This window comes from Peromyscus eremicus, chromosome 5, assembly GCF_949786415.1.
Source record: "Peromyscus eremicus chromosome 5, PerEre_H2_v1, whole genome shotgun sequence".
Classification (NCBI taxonomy): domain Eukaryota; kingdom Metazoa; phylum Chordata; class Mammalia; order Rodentia; family Cricetidae; genus Peromyscus; species Peromyscus eremicus.
In genome coordinates this window covers 29,593,728-29,613,421 of record NC_081420.1, presented here as the reverse complement: position 1 = coordinate 29,613,421, position 19,694 = coordinate 29,593,728, and the positions used below count along the sequence as shown (strand labels likewise).

The 19,694-nt window shown below is 40.8% G+C and overlaps 1 protein-coding gene and 2 pseudogenes across 2 annotated transcripts in view; 1 reads left to right on the top strand and 2 right to left on the bottom strand.

Annotated features, from left to right (window-relative positions):
• LOC131911230 (serpin B6) overlaps positions 1-19,694 on the bottom strand; it is a 91,967-nt gene that overhangs the window by 62,491 nt on the left and 9,782 nt on the right. For both annotated transcript variants that reach the window (XM_059263206.1, XM_059263211.1), the window contains exon 2: positions 5,922-6,024. The gene's annotated coding sequence lies outside the window, so the exon portion shown is untranslated. The remainder of the gene's footprint in view (positions 1-5,921; positions 6,025-19,694) is intronic.
• Positions 2,492-3,184, bottom strand: LOC131910788 (small ribosomal subunit protein eS10-like; annotated as a pseudogene).
• On the top strand, positions 7,359-7,679 carry LOC131911233 (large ribosomal subunit protein eL42-like; annotated as a pseudogene).

Sequence of the window (19,694 nt, the reverse complement as noted above, 5' to 3'; positions counted from 1 at the left end):
TCTATAAGGGATTGGTGACACCTTTATAATCCTAGGACTTGGGTGTAGAGACAGGAGGACCACTGTTCATTCCAAGCCTTAGTAGGTTCGAACCAGCCTGGTTTTATTAGGGAGATCTTATCTCAACAAAAGGAAAACATATGCACACACAAACACATATACACAAACAAAAACCAAGAGAGACCATTTATAAAGGGCCTATCCTTGTGAAAAGGTAGAAAACTCTGCCTTTAAAAGCAGACAGGCTATCTCTGCCTTAGTTCTGGATGAGAAAAAAACAAAAATCTGTCCTATACCATAGAATCTTAGATTGAATCTATGGCACCCATATCTACAAAGTCAGAAGAAATCTAAAGGAAGTGGCCTCAAATGAAGCAAAGAGACTAATCTTGGATATAGGAAATAAGAAACAAAGAACATAAATTCTTCCTGAAGGAAAACGTCATTCCCTAACTATGGGCATTTTCCATAGCTAAGATGAGCTTCATACAAACGTTCCAAAATCAAACACACAAAGAAGTAAAACATATCTGTGACTAAACACAAAACATCAAACAATCCTTAATCACCCAAGAGTTTCATATAGTAAGTAGCATTATGAAACATTACACAAAATAACCATGTGTAAAGTGTCTACAGACATTCAAAAGTCTGTAATTTGAGTAAATTTCAGAATAGTAAAACTTTTACAGTTGAAATACATAAAAGTTGAAATTCAACACTGTGACTAGGTTAGCTAGTAGGCACACAGATAATTAATGAGCTAAAAGATCTGCACAGTGGCTAGAAAGAGGTGTAGCATGAATCTTAAAAGTTTTTATTAATAAAATCAAACCTGAAGCCAGTTATTGGGGTGAATGTTGGAAGATCAGAGAAGCAGAACAAGCCACAGCTACCTCACCTCGCCAGTTCCTCAGCTGATCCTGTTTCCTCAGACTGGAAACCTCTGAGTCCTCATCCAGAATGAATCTCAGCTGAACTGCTTCTCGAAAGGCTGAAAGCTTAACCAGTCAAAAGTTTCTGGTCCTCACGCCTTACATACCTTTCTGCTATCTGCCATCACTCCCTGGGATTAAAGGCTCGCCTTCTGGGATTAAAGGTGTGAGTCACCATGCTTGGCTGTATCCTTGAACACATGGATTTCTGCCTCTGGAATGCTAGGATTAAAAGTGTGTGCTACCACTGCCTAACCTCTATGTTTAATATTGTGGCTGTTCTGTCTCTGACCCCAGATAAGTTTACTAGGGTGCACAATATTTTGGGGAACACAATACCACCACAAAGAGGACTTGGCGGTAAAGTGTTTACTGTGAAAGCATGGGAACCTGAGTAACCGCCCCCCAAAAAGCTAGGTATGTACTTGTAACCCCAGTGCTAGAGGGTGAAGACAACAGATCCCAGGCTTTACTAGCCAGCCAGTCTAACCCAAGTGTCATGCTCCATCCAAGTTCAGTGACAGAACTTCTCTCAAAAAATAAATGACTGAGGAAGACATCCCAACATCAACCTTTGGATTCCACAAAAGCAAGTGTAATCCCCACCCCACTCCTGCCTAGAGATCTGGCCAAGTAAGGAAATGAATGAAAACAATGGATTCAGAAGCATGGTGAATTGAGCAAAAAAAAAGACCTGATATATTTCCTAATTAAATGGAGTTCTAGAATGAGAAAGAGGCATGAGACGAGAATTCTTGGGTTTTATATGAAGACATTAATTTTATAGAAAATATTAAATGGTTGTCAGATTTAATAAGTGCCACATGTCTCAAGAAACACAAATTCAAAACTACTATTAGACAGTTTCTCTGTCCAACACAAAGGAAAAATTAAAAGGGCTGCAAAAGTAGGTAACCCAATCTAGACCTCAAGAGAAAAATGAACACATTTCACAAATTAAAAAATATATAATTTCAATGAATATACATTAAAAAAGGAATGTCTTGAAATTATGTGTCTTTTTAGAAGGACAATAATACAAGAAAAGAAAAAAGGCTGAAATGTAGTGGACATGAGGAATGAGGACAGTGGGGAAGGTGTTGACTCTAAGCAAATGATGACTATGAAATAATAACATGGTCCAATTCACAGTGTGGCAGCTGGAGAGGAGAGAGAGCTTGTTTCAGCTTATGGTTCCAGAGGGAGGCAAAGATCTATAACAGCGGGAAGGCATGGCATGCCTGGAGGAGATGGCTAACTGCACACACATGCAGGAAGCGGAGGAAGCAAGCAGAAAGTGGGGTAGACTGCAGACCCGCATATAGCCCTCCCCAGTGATGTACTTCCTCCAGCAAGTCTGCACCGACTAAAGATTCCATAACTGCCCTAACAGTACCACCAACTGAGGAACAAGTTTTCAAATACATGAGCCCATGGGGACACTGCACATCCAAAGCACCACACCCATCAAAATCCAGTAAGTGACTATCATAAAGACAATGGAGTATGACTTTTTTCTTCTTTTTAGTTTATTCAACACAAAACACTCTCCAGCTTCACTGAGGTGGCAGACTATGACTAAATCTGCCTCGAAACTGGAATTCATTTGCTGAGCCAGCCCCAGCCTCAGCTTTCTTATCAGCCCCAGAAGGTACAGCACTCCTTCTGTAGGTGTCTCTCTGCCTCCTCTCCTGTGAATCTTGCAGGTTGCTCACCCTCTAGAGTCTAGAGAACCCAGCAGTTCTCAACCTGTGGGTCGTGGTCCCTTTAGCAAACCTCTATCTCCAAAAATGTTTACATTACAATTCATAACAGTAACAAAATTACACTTATAAAGTAGCAATGAATATAATTTTACGGTTGGGGGTCACCACAACATGAGGAACTGTATTAAAGGGTCCCAGCATTAGGAAGGTTGAGAACCACTGCTCTAGACCTTTGGGCCAAGGCCTGCCAGTCTTAGGACTGCTGCAGCACACAGGGTGGCAGGCACCATCTCCCGAGGCAGGTTGAGGTAATCTCAGAGATACTGGATACCCTTGTTTGTAAGGTGCCAAGAGAAATGTCTCTAGGCAAACTGCTCCTTCACGGAGCCTCAAGACTTGAAAGAATACATGGCCTTCATTACATGAAGGTTGGTACATTGACTGCCAGTGCAGGGTATTTGGTCATATGGACATCTTAGCAACCATCACTCCTTACTTAAAAAGGAGTTCATAGATGGCAGTCTGGTTCTTAGGTATCAACATCACGGTAGCTTCAGGGTCTGAGATAGAGGCTGGAAAGGTAAAGTATGACTCTTAAGAGAAGCCCATACCACTGGAAGCAAGAACAACTACAAAGAAATATGTGATAGAGAGGTGGGAAAAAATAGAAAAACGCAACGACCCATGCATGATGGAGAGAGGCGGAACTGGACACGTAATGGTGGTGACAGGTGTGAGAGAGGGCTGAGATCTACTTGCTGTCATTGCTCAGAAGGGTCGGCTGGATGGTGTACAACGGCCTGGAGCTTAAGCAGATGCACACTCAGCCCCGAACCTGCTGCCTGGCCATGGGATCTCCCTGGCTTTGAGTAACAACAGAGGTCCGAGATGAGGAAAGGTTCACTTTCTGAACCTCCTTGAAGGACCACCGTGGCCCACCATGCCGTGGAAGGCAATGTTAGTGTCAGTGGTCCATGCTGCTGACCCAGGTCATGATGAAACCTGAGACCCATGTGGACATATGCAGTCTGTGCCACTGCCTGATGCCTTGGTGATGTCCTCAGGCTTTGCTGCCTCAGGGCACCAGGCTGATGTGAGTGACATGTATAACTACCTTGAGGCCATGTTGAGGCTCGTAGCCCATGTAGCCACTGAGGGCCATGAGTAAGTCAGTGGTCCTAATAAAGCCAAGAGCCATGTTGATGTCTACGGTCCATGTTACCAACAAAGCTCATGTGGATGCCCATGGTCTAAATTGCTGCCTGAAGCCATGGTAACGTCCCTGTGTGAGACCTGATCCCACCCATCATGGGAGAGCTGGCCCCGCCTCTCAGTAGCACACCTGCACTCACATATGTATATGTACATATATATATGTATATATATATATATATATATGTACATATACATACATGCCAAATAAATAAATAAAATAAACCCTAGCTCTGCTTCATACTGGCTAGTCCTGAAATTATATTTTTGTGTCAAAATCACAAATCCTAGTTTGGCCTGAGCCGAGATCCCTTAAAAGATTAGGGAAACTCCTTGGACAGTAGATTAATGCAATAGAGCAGAGGATTCAGAAATAAACCCAAGCAACTACAGCCACCTGATCCTGGACAAAGAAAAAAGGAAAATTCAGCCTCTAATATCTGCATGTAAAAGAATGAAACTAGATCCTTGTTTCTCATCATGAAGCTTAAATTGTATTAAAGACCTTAAGGTAAGACCTGAAACTTTGAAACTACTAAAAGAAAATACTTCAAGATATAGGCATAGGTGCTGGAGAGATGGCTCAGCAGTTAGGAGCTAGTACTGCTCTTGAGGAGGACCCAAGTTCACTTCCTAGCACCCATATAGAGCAGGTCACAGCCACCTGTAACTTCTGCTCCAGGAGATCTAACATCTCTGGCTTCCATAGATGTGCGCGCGCGCGCGCGCGCGCGCGCGCACACACACACACACACACACACACACTTTTTTTAAAAAATTTTAACACTTAAAGAATCTAGACATAATGAATTTCTAAATAAGACTGCAATAGCTCCAGAAATAACAAAATCTGGATTCCAAATACTTGACTTGTCCTATTTATCTGATAAGGCCACTTTGGTCCATGATGTGCCTGGGCTACAAAAGAGCTTCCCAGAGCAAAGCAAATAGGTGTTCCTAAATACTTGGGCTGTGCATCTGCTGCCCTCTAGTGGCAGTCTGAAGGGAGCCTTGGGTTCATCTACCATAGGCTAGAGAAGGCACAACAGAGCTACAAAGCCCAGCTCCCTGTAGGGTAACTCTTACTTCCTGGGGCTTCTGCACACATTTAAATCATGGGTTTCCTTTTTAAAACTATATATCCTGGCATTCAACCTTTCCTCTACCTCTGAGAAAGCAACCACAACTGGGCTTTTGGTAATCAATGGTACTTATTAAGAGCTAGTTCTAACCAGAGAAATGAAACCAAAACTGGAAATAAGGTATGTTGCCCTAAAAGTAATCAAAATCTACACCCCACCTCAGAAAAAATTTAATAGCTACCTGATAGTGCCTTCTAAGGAGTTGCTCTAAGAGTTGACCAACTGAATCCTTTCGGATAGAGCCAAAGGCAAACCTTGTACAGTTTCCTATGGTATGACGATTGACTACCTAAGCCAGTGGTTCTCAACCCTCTGTGGGGGTTGAACAACTCTTTCAATGGGGACACCTAAGATAATTGGAAAACACAGATATTTACATTATGATCCATAACAATAGCAAAATTATAGTTATGAAGTAGCAATGAAAATAGTTTTATGGTTGGGGGGGTCACCATAACTTGAGGAACTGTATTAAAGGGTCATAGAATTAGAAAGGTTGAGAGCCACTGCCCTAAGCAATGTTGAGAAATACTGAGTCCAGTATTTCAGAGTCTAAACAAAGTACAGCTAAAGGGTGGGGAACACAGGTGGGGAAAAGGCATTAATCCAGGAGGAACATCTGGACTACTTGGAGGATGAAATTGGTGAGTAGGTCTAAGAACTGATACTCTGGAGAAATGAGGAGCATCAGGCTTTCACCACAAGAAACATCCCCCTCTAATTTTCTAACACAATTTGAACCTACCACAATAAGAAATTAGAAACTCTGTAAGTATCAAATTATAGGAAAAATATATATTCCATATATTTTTGTCCTCACACTGAGAAGGGGTTCCTTTTTAGTAAACTGGTACTTAATTTTCTCTCAAGAACATTTAGAGTGCTATTTACTCGTAGGCGGTAATTTCTAACCAATTCTTTCCTACCTTTGTTACTTCCAGAGGGAGCTGCAGGTTCAGCATGGGACTTAGGCCAGTCCAAGAATGCCGTACTTCTGTGGTGTTCAAGAAATGACTCTAGCTTCTGAGGCTGCATCATAACAAAGGAAAAAGCGATAGTGGCATGGTGAGACCAGAAGCCACAGACTTCTGGAAAGAAAAACCCATTTACAACATGCTCCTTGGTATTTTGAGCAGTAATTTCAATACACTGAATTAGCTACTAAAACATACAGAGTTGTCTAGAAATAGTGCAAATGTCAATTATAAGTACCCATCTACATTAATATCTACTCTAAAAGCAAGTAGAAATTTAGCATCCTTCATTTTGGGAGGATTCTGGAGGGGCAGGAAGAAGAGACCCTCAGTGGGTTCCAGCACATGGGATTTGTTTGCTATGTGGAATAAGGATCTCCAGGGAGCCTACCCAGATACCATCCTGGGCCTAAACAAACCTAACTTTGGCCACTCTCTCTGTAGAGAAGCCTTAATACCATCTTTGTTCTACCTGGCCAGAGGGGTTAGAAGGCATACCACACCCGTACACCCCCTGGCCCCTGAGCCTTTTCTGGATGCTGCTGGCCTGCCGACACTTCCCATAGTGGCCTATTGCTTTCCCTACCACTCTAGACCAGTGCTAGTCTTAGCAAGCCTACTGTTGGCTGAGCCACATGTTCGTCAACAGATCTAAGCCCTCCCCTGGGTGCTCTCCTCTTTGTTTAGACTTCTTTATGTCTATGGTCACTCTTCTACCACAGTTAATTCTTACATTAAACATCTTCAGCTTAGCTGGGTGTGCTGCATGCCTTTAATTCCAGTTCTCTGGAGACAGCAGCAGGTGGATCTCTGTGAGTTTGAGGTCAGACTGGTCTACATATGGAGTTTCGGGGCAGATAGAGTTATATAATAGAGAGAGACACACACACCCCAATCCCAAACCAACCAAACAAAAACATATCTTTAGCTTGGTTTCTAGCTCCTGATTGGTCAGACTTCTCTGTGTAAGGAGGTACTTAAAGGCTCCATGAGAAACAATCAGAATGCAATGGTGAATGGCTTTCATGAACTACTATTTACTATTTTATAAAAAAATGAAATCTAAGATTTCAAGGGCTGAATTGAAGATACCTGGACTCATATCCCCATGATACAATTTGTGTTTACATGAAGCATATTCTTCACTAACAATTATTTTCAATCATTGGAATGACAGTGGAGCTAGATTTTCTTCTGTCATTACTATTTTTCTTCCAGGAATTACTGAGACAGTTTGTGAAGAAAACATTCATTACATACATTTTTTTTTTACTTTATCCTCATCCCTGAGAATTTATCCTAAGGGCATTATTAAAAAGTGACAAATGAGATCAACTTCCATTGCTGGTCCCACCCCTTTCTTTCTCTGTCCATATCACTCCAGCAAACATGATGAACATTCCTAAGACCCATCAGACTTTCTGCAAGAAATGTGGCAAGCACCAGCCCCATGAAGTGACACAGCACAAGAAGAGCAAGGATTCTTTATATGCCCAGGGAAAGTAGTGTTAGGACAGGAAATGGACTTGCTATGATGGGCAGACTAAGCCTATTTTACACAAAAAGGCTGAAATGATAAAGAAGATAATGCTGAGACTTGAGTATGTTGAGCCTAACTGCAGATCTAAGAGAATACTTTCTAGTAAGAGATGCAAGCATTTTCAACTGGGAGGTGTTAAGAAGAGAAAGGGCCAAGTGATCCAGTTCTAAGCTGATTTTAAGGACAATAAAATCATGGACTTTTACTCACTTGAAAAAAAGTGACAAATGTTTTAAGTGGAGAAAAAAAAAAGAACAAATACGGGCTTAATTGAAGAAGGTCTACCACCCTTTTTTTGAGATAGGGTATGATGATTTGAAAGAAAATGGCCCCCAAAGGGAGTGGCACTATTGGGTGTGACCTTGTTGGAGTAGGTGTAGGCTTGTTAGAGGAAGTATGTCATTGTGGGGGTGAGCTTTAAGATCTCCTATGCTCAAGCTATGTCCAGTGTCACAGTTCACTTCCTGTTGCCTACGGATCAAGATGTAGAACTCTCAGCTCCTTCTCCAGCATCATGTCTGCCTACCTACACACTGCCATCTTCCACCATGATGGTAATGGACTAAACCTCTGAACTGTAACCCGCCCCAATTACATGTTTTCCTTTATAAGAGCTGCCATGGTCATGGTGTCTCTTCAGAGCAAAAGAAACCCTAACTAAGACACAGAGTCTCTCTATGTAGTCCTGGCTGTCCTGGAACTCACCACATAGACCAGGCTGGCTTTGAACTCACAGAGATCCTCTTGCCTCTGCCTCTCAAGCTACAGGATTTAAGGCATGCCCCACCACACCCAGCAAAGCCTACCACTTTTGTACAACAGTATAAACTTAATAGGAAAAAGTAAGATGATGTTATGTATATAGCATATAACATGCTGTCATGAAAAGTATTTAACATAAGAAATTCACTCAAGGAGAGTTACACTATCAAGAATTACATTTTTAATTTAAAACTATATTATTATTATTATTATTGTAAATACTATCAATTATTTGGCAGGGTAGACCTGGCTGGCCTGGAACTCACTATGTAGAGCAGGCTACTCTCAAACTCATGGAGATCTGCCTGTCTCTGCCTCTCAAGTGCTAGGATTAAAGGCATTTATCACAACAGACTTGGTTCTGGGAATTCTTTGTTTCAAGCTTGCCTGCTACATTTCATTCCAAAGACACTGAAGAAGACACATGTTTTGGAGGGCAGAGACAAAAAGACTCCCAGAAAAGCAGTAGTTAATGCTTATCATATCCTCTCTGTGTTAGTTCCCTAGACCACCCAAACCCTTCGAAAGGCAAGAAAAAGCTTCCTCATAGGATGTGCACAAGTGATGAGTCTATTACATTACAGGAAGGAACACTGAACTTGGAGGTTCTCTGCTCTTAAAAAACAAACAAACAAACAAAAAACTAAGGAGCAAGCTGTTCTTTGTAGGAGTGAGATGAGATGTTGACTATTCCTTGAGGTTGCTCCTTGCAAATACATCCTAAGAAACTGTCTAGGTAAAGCAGTTAAGTATTTCTGACATTCTCAGTGTTAATATTTATTATCAACTTAACTGGATTTGGAATTACCTAAGAGACACATTCCTGGACCTGACTATGAATGCATTTCTAGAAGTTGGAGAAAACCCACCCTAAATGTGAGCAACACTATGCCATGGACTGGAGTCTCAGACTGAATAAGGGAGAAGAAACCCTCAAGAGCGTCAGGTATCAGTCATGGAGGTGAGGGAAATGGTGTTTGTCCTGTTGGGTTTAGGTATGGCCTTGGCGTGATTTTCCTTACTAACCTCCTATTTTTTTTGAATGGTAATGTTTATTCTGTGCCAATGTACACGAGAGTATATAATTTAAATTTTTATTTTATTTTATAGGTGTTCAGAGTTAAGAGAGTGCCTTAAGTTTCATATGAAACAGTAGACAGCAGGAAGTCAAGACTTTCTTAGGGGCCCTAATGATAAGACAAAGAGAACTTTAATTCTGTGTCCTTGTCTAGGATCAGAATTGGAAAGGCTGGTTTGACATTATAGCCAGTGCTGAGGAGTCAAAGCTGCAGGTTCTGGGCACTCAACTCTTCCTCCTGGGATGTAGTTATCAGTCCTAAGGCAGTTGTGTCTGAGGTATTTTGTGTTCTCTTTGCCAACTCTCTACTGACCTTGGCCAAAAGTCTGACTACAATTTTCCTTCCTGAAAATAGTACATAAGATGCTGTACTTCTTAATAAGCTTGCTTGGCTATAAGAACAGCTCTAAGACTGGATGAGATATAAATCTTGTTGGCTACAGTCTTTGAGACTTATTACAAGCCATTCTTTCATATGGCATGGATAGAGATTTCTACTAGTTTGGTTATGCAGTCAAAATGAATTTATAAGGTTGACATATTTCTTTTACTTGCTCAAACATAGAACAGAGAATCATCTTTAGTAGACTTGTGCACATCACACATTTCATACTTGTGTTAATGCAGATATGTATGTTACCTTTAAAAGTTTGTGTTTTCAGAAAATAAAAAAAAGGGCCAGACATCAAGGAGGACAAGTAGCCCAGGTGATCCAGTCTCTCAGAAGGCCTCTGTTGCTGTTTCCTCAAAAGTCTGCATTCAGAACAACTTCAAAGCTGCTAGCTAAGATGGTCCAGCCTCATAGACTACTCTGGGACTTCAGATAAGCCCTGCACTTTCCCATCACACAGAGACTGGACAACAGCTAGCTCTCCTAAGACTTGACCATTATCTCAATTTTCTCAGGGCTACCTAAAGACGCCATCACCCCGAGACAGTAGGAAGTAATTTTAAGAGCACAATGCCCACATGCCCAAGAGGTGTGGTGAGTGGGTTTTTTGGTCATTCAATGGATTATGGATGTTTATCGTTATTTAGGGGGTTGTTTGCAAGTTGTTATTGGTCATGTTCAGGGAGGAAACTAAGCAAAAAGTTAGATCCAGGGATCTTAAGATAAAAAAGAGGGAATATAGGAATAATAGGGGGGAAAAAGGGTAGATTATTGAATCTACTTTTAAACTAAAAAGCAACTATTAATCTCAAATATTTCACACTGGTATGGGTTTTTGTATATTGATACAAATTTAAGATTATTTTTGTTCCAACATACTGTATATGTTTCTACTCTTAAGGTATTGTATCTATGCAGCTCATTTAAAAATGTAATGTAAAGTTCTAGTCCTTGAAAGCTATTATTACAAACTATTTAGGATAATTAAGAAATGCAGGTTAGTAGTCAGTCATCTATAATAATCAAACTTATAGTCATGTTAGGTACGTTTGCTTTCAAGGTTAAACAGATATATTTTAGGTAAGATAGGTGGTCTTCAAACACTTCAGAGATCTACAGAATATGGCATTTAAGATGTTTTAATAACATAAGGCTTTTCATGACAATGAGACATGTCTGTTCCTGGCAGCACCAATCTACTTAGAGAAGATGATGGGCATTGAAGAACCTCCATATGGAGTTTGCTTTCATTGTGGAAAAGTTAATCACTGGACAAAAAAAAAAAAAAATGCCCTTGCCTCAACTGCTGACAGTATGCTGTCCAAATTGGACAAGCAGGATACAAAAGAAAGTGACTGCCAAACTTTACCAAGACAAGGTAGGACAGTACTTCAAAATTCCTACTTCACAAAAAGTCTATCAGATATTCTGGGCCTGTAGGCTGAACATGGATGCCCTATTGCAGTATATTTGATCACACTGTGTGAAAATGTGTTGCTGTTTTATTCTGATTGGTTTAATAAAGAGCTGAACAACCAATAGCTAGGCAGGAGAGGGCAGGCAGGATTTCTGGGAGAGGAACTCAGGAGATGAATCTAGGCATGTGAGAGGCACCAGTGAGACACAGAAGGAGTCAGATGTACAGAAAGGAGGAAAGGTAAAGAGCATGCAGCAGAACGTAGATAAGAGAAATAGGTCAGTTTAAATTATAAGAACTAGTCGGAGACAAGCCTAAGCTAAAGGCCAAGCTTTCATAATTAATAATAAGTGTCTGTGTCATTATTTAGGGGTTAGCAGTCCAAAGAAAGCCCAACAAGAAAGTTCAACGAATTCTTCCTCCCTCCCTCCCTCCCTCCCTCCCTCCCCTTTCCTTCCCTTCCCTTACTTTTGTTGGATATTCTGTCACAGCAATGAAAAGAATGAAGCACTAAAACCTAGCAGGAACTCATACAGATGCCCAGGTGACATGTTAGACTGTCTTTCCCAGCAATGTAAAAACTAAACATAGAGCATAAAATCTGAAGAGAAAGACTGGAACAAATATAGAAATAAGTTTGCTGTTGTGGCAAAACTTTCTGTAGTCTCTGTCTTAATCTCCTTTTTATTATTATAACAAAATATATGCAGCTGAATACTTTATGAAGAAAGGTTTTTCTGTTTTTTTTTTTTTAAGCTCATAGTTTGGGAGGCTGAAAGTCCAATACTGGGTGGCCCCATGTCTTTAACTTCCAGTGAATGCTTCAAAGTAGATGGTGTTACTTATTATGGTAAGAATATGTGAGGAAGAGATCATATGGCAAGGCAAAAACTCAGAGAAGCTTGGGGGTCAGGTTCACTTGTTAATTTGACAAGCAAGTATTTTTACTGCTATAAAATAGGAATAGGAGTAGGAGTGAGAATTTAATTCATTAGTAGGTGTATGAAGCACTAAATACAGTGCTCATTTTGTGGCATCAGCTTTTATTACAGTTATTGAAACATGTTGTTTTCTAAGACTAAAGTACTTTTTCCCAGTCTACTGCTTTTCCTAGAAAATGCCAGTTGAATAGTTCCTCAAGTAAGCCTTCTCTGAAGATGACTACATCCATCTCTCTCTGTGTATATATGTGTGTGTGTGTGTGTGTGTGTGTGTGTGTGCAACACTATCCACAACATAGGTGCTTTGTACACCTAATCACATTCCACAACAACTACACAGTAAGTCTTGCCCACATCCCATCTGACAGGTGCAGAATGCTTGTTTAGCCATGTGGAAGGTTTTAGATTCCACCCTTAGAACAGAGAGACAGAGGGAAGGACATATGGGGGGCACAGAAAAGCTAAGTGATTTGTCTTCAGAAATGAACCCCACAATAGGCCTTTGGGACTTATACTGCCACCTCCATCCCACTCTCACTCTTACATCCCTTGCATGCTCTTATCCAATCAGTAGGATTTTCTAAAATGGCCTGAATATGGATCAACCTTGTCCATCAGGCAGTTGACTATTGAGGCCTGAGCAGCTTGTGACTTAACTCTGTTCCAGCATGTGGCTGGGACAGAGTATTATGTAAGTCATATCTTGTCACTCTTAATGCTTGCTGAGTGTGAGGCTATATGAACTCGGATATGTAACCCAGTCTCACCCACCCAGTGCTAGATTCCTATACCATGCCTACACACATGGCTTGAGGATGCTATCACCAACTGCAAGAACCAAGTGACAGACAAGACATCCAACTTAACGCTGCAGTCAATGAGGTTAGAGTACCACTTTCCTTTTGTCCTCTTTTTTCCCCAGGCAAGCCATCCTCCAGGCAGTGGTTCTCACAAGAGTTTCTTTTATTACCCCTCTCCCCAGGGAAATTTGAAAATGTCTCCAAACATTTTTGATGGTTACAACTTTGGGTAGAAAAGGGTTCCACTAGTATCTAGAGAATGAAGGTCAGAAACAGTTAAACAATGTATAAGATGTAAGAACGCTCTCTCCCTGCCCCATCACAACTCAGCCCACTAAGAATCACCTTATCTTTTGGGTTGATAGTTAAGGAACCCAGTACCATGGTGAACAGCCTCTGAAATGGAGAATTTAGTTTACCCATATTGCTTCAAAAGAGCAGAGCAGAGCTACTAGCAATGGAAGAAGGGTGAGGGTATAGCCTGACAATTCAAAGCCCCCCTTCCCTTTTTGTGGGGCAATCTCCTTTCTGTAAGATGACTGGTTTGGACAGTCAGTACAAGCTACAAACTCTACATGTTCCCTATTTTATCCCACACATTCTCGGAACATTCCAATTAAGTACTAAGCCAGAGAAGAGTAAATAGATATGTTTTAGCTACCAACTGAGAATTTTAGCCACCAACAAGAGAAAGATTTAGTGGTAGGGTAATCAAAAGGCATGGCAGTTGATAGCCAGCTCAAATAGTAAGTTAGCACTGCAGTCAGAAAGACAGCAAACCTTGGTTTGTTCAATCAGATGTAAATTCCTTGCAAAAGCAATGGTAGAGCTATTTCTTTTCCCTAAGTGCCTGATGTCACGGTAAGCCACACTGATCAGCTAATCTTGGAACAGAATGCAAGTTCCAGATAGTCACTCTCAATTCTCTGAGAGCTTTCATCAGACAGCTGACATAAAACTGTGCTGTTATGTTCTGCATGCTCTGAATGTGTTGCTCTGATTGGTTGGTAAATAAAATGCTGATTGGCCAGTAGCCAGGCAGGAAGTATAGGTGGGACAAGCAGAGAAGAGAATTCTGGGAACAAGAAGGCTGAGCGCCAGCCAGACACAGAGGAAGTGAGATGTAAAAGTACTGGTAAGCCACAAGCCACGTGGCAATTTATAGATTAATAGATATAGGTTAATTTAAGATATAAGAACAGATATCAAGAAGCCTGCCACGGCCATACAGTTTATAAATAAGTCTCTGTGTGTTTACTTGGGTCCAAGCAACTGGCCGCAGGAGCTGAACAGAACCAGGAAAACTTTAGCTACAAAATTGGATGTGAACACTTGACCCTGCTCTCTTTCTACAGTAGATCTTGGCTTTTTCAATTGCTCTCTTCAAACCTGATCATGTGAGATTCAGTGTATGGGGGTGGGGTGGGCATGGGTCTTGGAAGTTCCCTGGTGCTTTTCATTCTCCAAAAGGAAAATATGATGCTGATGGCAACTTGCTGCCTCCTAACCATGGCTGGATTAGAACTAAAGGTTTCTTCAGCCAAGCTGAATGCTTCACCATTGACTCCATGGAATGATGCCATTTTTCAAACTTTTCTGACTTTGATGCCAGTGCTGCTGCTCATTACTGGTTAGAAGAGGATGTAGAGGAGCTTAGAGATGGGAAGGGTAATCAAAAGAATACGTAGTGAAGCTGATGGAGCAATGCCACGGCCCCTGTCTTCATTCTGTCCTCTGCTTGGCATATCAAATGGTGTGCTAGTATAAGGACCCAAACCATTCTAACTTGTGTTCAGTTTTCCAAAAGGAGGATCTTGTTCTATGTAGTCAAAGCAGTCTTGTAAATTATTTGTACTTCTACAGAAGTTACCTAAGACAATAGGGGTACAGTCTCTAGGTCCTGCACTAGTGCTAGAAGAGGGAAAAGTGCATGCCTATGCCCCAGGCTGCCAAATAATGCTTGTTGCCTGGCTGCTTCACTGCCCTACCCAGGCTCCCACTCAATCTCTCCTTCTCCCTTTCCATCTTTCTGCCCCCACCCCGCCCCCAAAATAAACTGTTCTTGAGGGAGCTGAGTTCTCCTGATAATTTTGATCACTTTTCTATTAGACCCACCTCTTAAAGGTTCTACCACTTCAACACAGCCACACTGAGGACCAAGAACCCAGCACATGAACTTCTGGGGGACACACTCAACATCTGAAGCAGTGCTTATCTTGTCATCTTCATGTATAAGCAAGTCGATGTGTACACTCATATTCATGCACAAGGCAGAGAACAGTGTCCACTGTCTGTCTTCAGAAAATTAAGCAAGGTGTTCTCTCTGCTTCTGCCTTCTCTGCATCTTTTCTTTGCTTCCCAGACTCTCTAGCTTTCTTGCAGATCTGTACTCAGCTGAGTGGTCCATGTGGCAGCTGCAGCTCTGCTCTTCCATATGGGGCCCGAGATCTCCCAGGTTGGAGAACTTATGTACCTGTTTGATGTAATTCTTGTGTGATTAATGATAATTTCTTCTTTTATAAATTTTGTACTTTTTTCTGCTGTTTTGTGCTTTTAGAGGAATCTCAATATCTTAGGACATATTTGCAAGGAGCAACCTCAAGGGATGAGTCAATATCTCTTTCTAGCAAAAAGCAGCTTGCTTCTGCTTTTTGTAAAAACAGTGAGTCTCCAAGCTGTCTTCACTTCCTGTGGTGATGTCTGTCACCTTATGTGATCATCTACAGATTCACCGCTGTTATGAATGGTTATTGAATACTATTAAATACTCTGATGCACACTTATAGATAACCACATTTTCAACTTTAACCTGCTGAGGAAGCAAGTTCTATGGAACTTAAGATAACTCTGTGTCTGGAAAATTTACATTGGTCTCTGTGTATATCCTGATGAATTCTGCTTTTTAATAACTGAGTTGAGTTAGAAGCTTTATATTGGCCCAACCACAGGCCATGCCTGCCAGAAGACCAGGTAGATGGCCATCCTGATGACCCTCCCCACTCTCTAGCTTCCAACAGACCCAATCCTCAGTTGCCCCTCCCCTCCTCAATGCTGTGCCCTAGTCCCTAACTCTGGTAGCACATCCCACCCAAACACAGGCCACACCTGCCAGAAGAGCAGGTAGGCTGCCCACCCTTGGGCCTCCTCCAGTCTCTCAGTACACCCACATACACACCATCCCCAATCCTCCCGTGCTTGTCACCATATCCCAGCCTTTAACTCAGGTGGAGACCCCCTGCTGGACCAGAGGCCATGCTGACCACCAGAACTCCAGTTAGGCCACCTGCCTGCAGACCTCCTCCATTCTCTGTGTGCCGCTCAAACTCCCCTCCCCTCCTCATCACTATGTACCAGCCTCCAACTCAGGCAGAGATTCCCTGTTAGGTCACAGGCCACACAGGCTATCAGAACTCTAGGCCTCAACTCAGGTGGAGACCCCATGCTCAACCACAGGCCACACAGGCCAGAAGACTAGAGAGGAAACAGAAACCAAGGAACAAAACACCAACAAAGACCAACCCAGAAATTGGCCCTAGACTTATTATCATTATCCCAAACCCAGATGCTTAGACACCAGCATAAGAACAAAATCAACAAAGCCTGGGCAATATGTTATCACCAGAACTCAGCTATCCTACTACAGCAAGCCCTGAATATTCCAACCCAACTGAAGCACAAGAAAAAGACCTTAAAGGCAACTTTATGAAGATTATAGAGGTCATTAAAGAAGAAGTGAATAAATCCCTTAAAATAAATCGAGGAAAAGACAAACAAAAAATTGGAGGAAATGAGTAAATCTCTTAAAGAAAGCCAAGGGGGGGAAAAAAACAGTTGAAGGAAAACAAATAAAAGTGTTCAGGACCTGAAAATGGAAATAGAATCAATAAAGAAAACACAAACTGAGGGAATTCTGAAAATGTGAAATCTAGGTACGTGAAGAGGAACTACAGACACAAGCATCACTTACAGATCACAAGAGATGGAAGAGATAATCTCAGGCATTGAAGATACCATAGGAGAAATACATACAATGGTCAAAAAAACAAAACAAAACAAAACAAAACAAAAAAAAAACATTAAATCTAAAAGATCCCTCACACAAAACACCCAGAAAATCTGGGACAGTATGAAAAGACCAAACCTAAGAATAACAGGAATAGAAGGAGAAGAATCCCAGCTCAAAGGCCCAGAAAATATTTTCAACAAAATATAGAAGAAATTTTTCCTAACTTAAAGAAGGAGATGCTGATAAAGATACAAAAAGCATACAGAACACCAAATAGATTGGACCAGAAAAGTAAGTCCCTTCACCACATAATAACCAAAACGCTAGACATGCAGAACCAAGAATGAATATTAAAAGCTACAAAGGAAAAAGAGAAAATAATATATAAAGGTAACTATTAGAATTACACCCGACTTCTCTCTAAAAGGCAGAAGGGCCTGGACAGGTGTCCTGCAGACTCTAAAAGACCTCAGATGGCAGCCATGACTACTATGCCAAGCAAAACTTTCAATCATCATAGATGGAGAAAACAAAATATTCCATGATAAAGTCAAACTTAAATAATATCTATCTATAAATCCAGCCCAACAGAAAATACTAGAAAGAAAATTACAACCTAAGGAGGTTAACTACACCCATGGAAATGCAGAAAATAATCTCACATCAACAAAACCAACAGAAAGAAGGCACATGCACACTCACACACACATCATCACCACCTGTAGCTAAAGTTTTCCTGCCTGGCCCACAGTCAGGGCAAATCTCTCTCACCTGCCAGTCCCACAGCCTCTCAGACCCGACCAAGTAAACACAGAGACTTATATTGGTTACAAACTGTATGGCCATGGCAGGCTTCTTGCTAACTGTTCTTACAGCTTAAATTAATCCATTTCTATAAATCTATACCTTGCCACATGGCTCGTGGCTTACTGGCATCTTCATATGCTGTTTCTCATCGTGGCAGCTGGCAGTGTCTCTCTGACTCAGCCTTCCACTTCCCAGCTTTATTCTCCTCCTTGTCCCACCTATACTTCCTGCCTAGCCAATGGCCAATCAGTGTTTTATTTATTGACTAATTAGCAACACATTTGCCATACAGAACATCCCACAGCAACCACCACCAACATAAACAAAATAACAGGAATTAACAATCATTAGTCATTGATATCTCTAAATATCAATGGACTCAATTCCCAAACAAAAAGACAGAAAGAATGTGAAAACAGGCTCCATCTTTCTGCTGCATAAAAGAAACATATCTCACCATCAAAGACAGACATCACCTCAGAGCAAAGGGTTGGGAAGAGATTTTCCAAGCAAATGGATCTAGGAAGCAAGCTTGTATAGTCATATCAAACAAAATAGACCATAATTAATCAAAAAGACAGGGAAGGACTCTTCATACTCATCAAAGGAAAAATCCACCAAGGTGATGTTTCAATTCTTAACATCTATGCCCCAAATGCAAGGGCACCCATGTTTATAAAAGAAACATTACTAAAGCTTAAATCTCACTTCAACCCTTAAACATTGAGAGTGGGAGACCTCATTACCCACTCTCACCAATGAACAGATCATTCAAATAAAAACTAAACAGAGAAATACTGGAGCTAATAGACGTTATAAATTAAATAGAACTAACATATATCTACAGAACATTTCATCCCAACACAAAAGAACATACACTCTTCTCAGCACCTCATGGAACTTTCTCAAAAAGTGACCACATACTTGTTCACAAAGCAAACCTCAACAGATACAAGAAAATTCAAACACACACCCCTACAATGCTGCATCCTATCAGACCATCATGGAATAAAGCTGGATTTCAACAACAGAAACAACAAAAAGTCTACAAAATCATGGAAACTGAACAACTCTCTACTGAATAACCACTGGGTCAAGACAGAAATAAAGAAAGAAATTAAAGACTTCCTAGAATTCAATGAAAATGAATGCACAACATACCCAAACTTATGGGACACAATGAAATAGGTGCTAAGAGGAAAGTCTGTAGCACTAAATGCCTACATAAAAAAATTAGAGGTATCTCATGCTAGCAATTTAACAGCACGCCTGAAAGCTCTGGAACAAAAAAGAAGCAAGCACATTCAAGAGGAGTAAACAGCAGAAAATAAACAAACTGAGGGCTGAAATCAATAAAACAGAAACAAGGAGAATACAAAGAATCAATTGAAATGAAGAGTTGGTTCTTTAAGAAAATCAATAACATAGACAAACCCTTATCTAAACTAACTAAAAGTCTAAGAGAAAATATACAAATTAACAAAATCAGAAATAAAAAGGGGGACATAAAAAGTCATTAAAAGTCTCCCAACCAAAAAAATCCCAGGGGCCAGACAGTTTTAGTGCAGAATTCTACCAGATTTTCAAAGAAGAGTTAATGCCAATACTACTCAAATTATTCCACAAAATAGAAAAAGAAGGAGCATTGCCAAATTCATTTTACGAGGCCACAGTCACCCTGATACTCAAACCATACAAAGATTCAACAAAGAGAATTACAGATCAATTTCCTTTATGAGCATAGATGTAAAAATATTCAACAAAATATTTGAAAACTGAATCCAAGAACACATCAAAAAGATCATCCACCATGATCAAGAAGGCTACATCCAGAAATACAGGGATAGTTCAACACACAAAAAAATCAGTCAATGTAATCCACCATATAAACAAACAGAAAAAAAAAACACATATCATCTCACTGTATATCTAAAAAGCCTTTGACAAAATACAACAGCCATTCATGATAAGTCTTAGACGGAT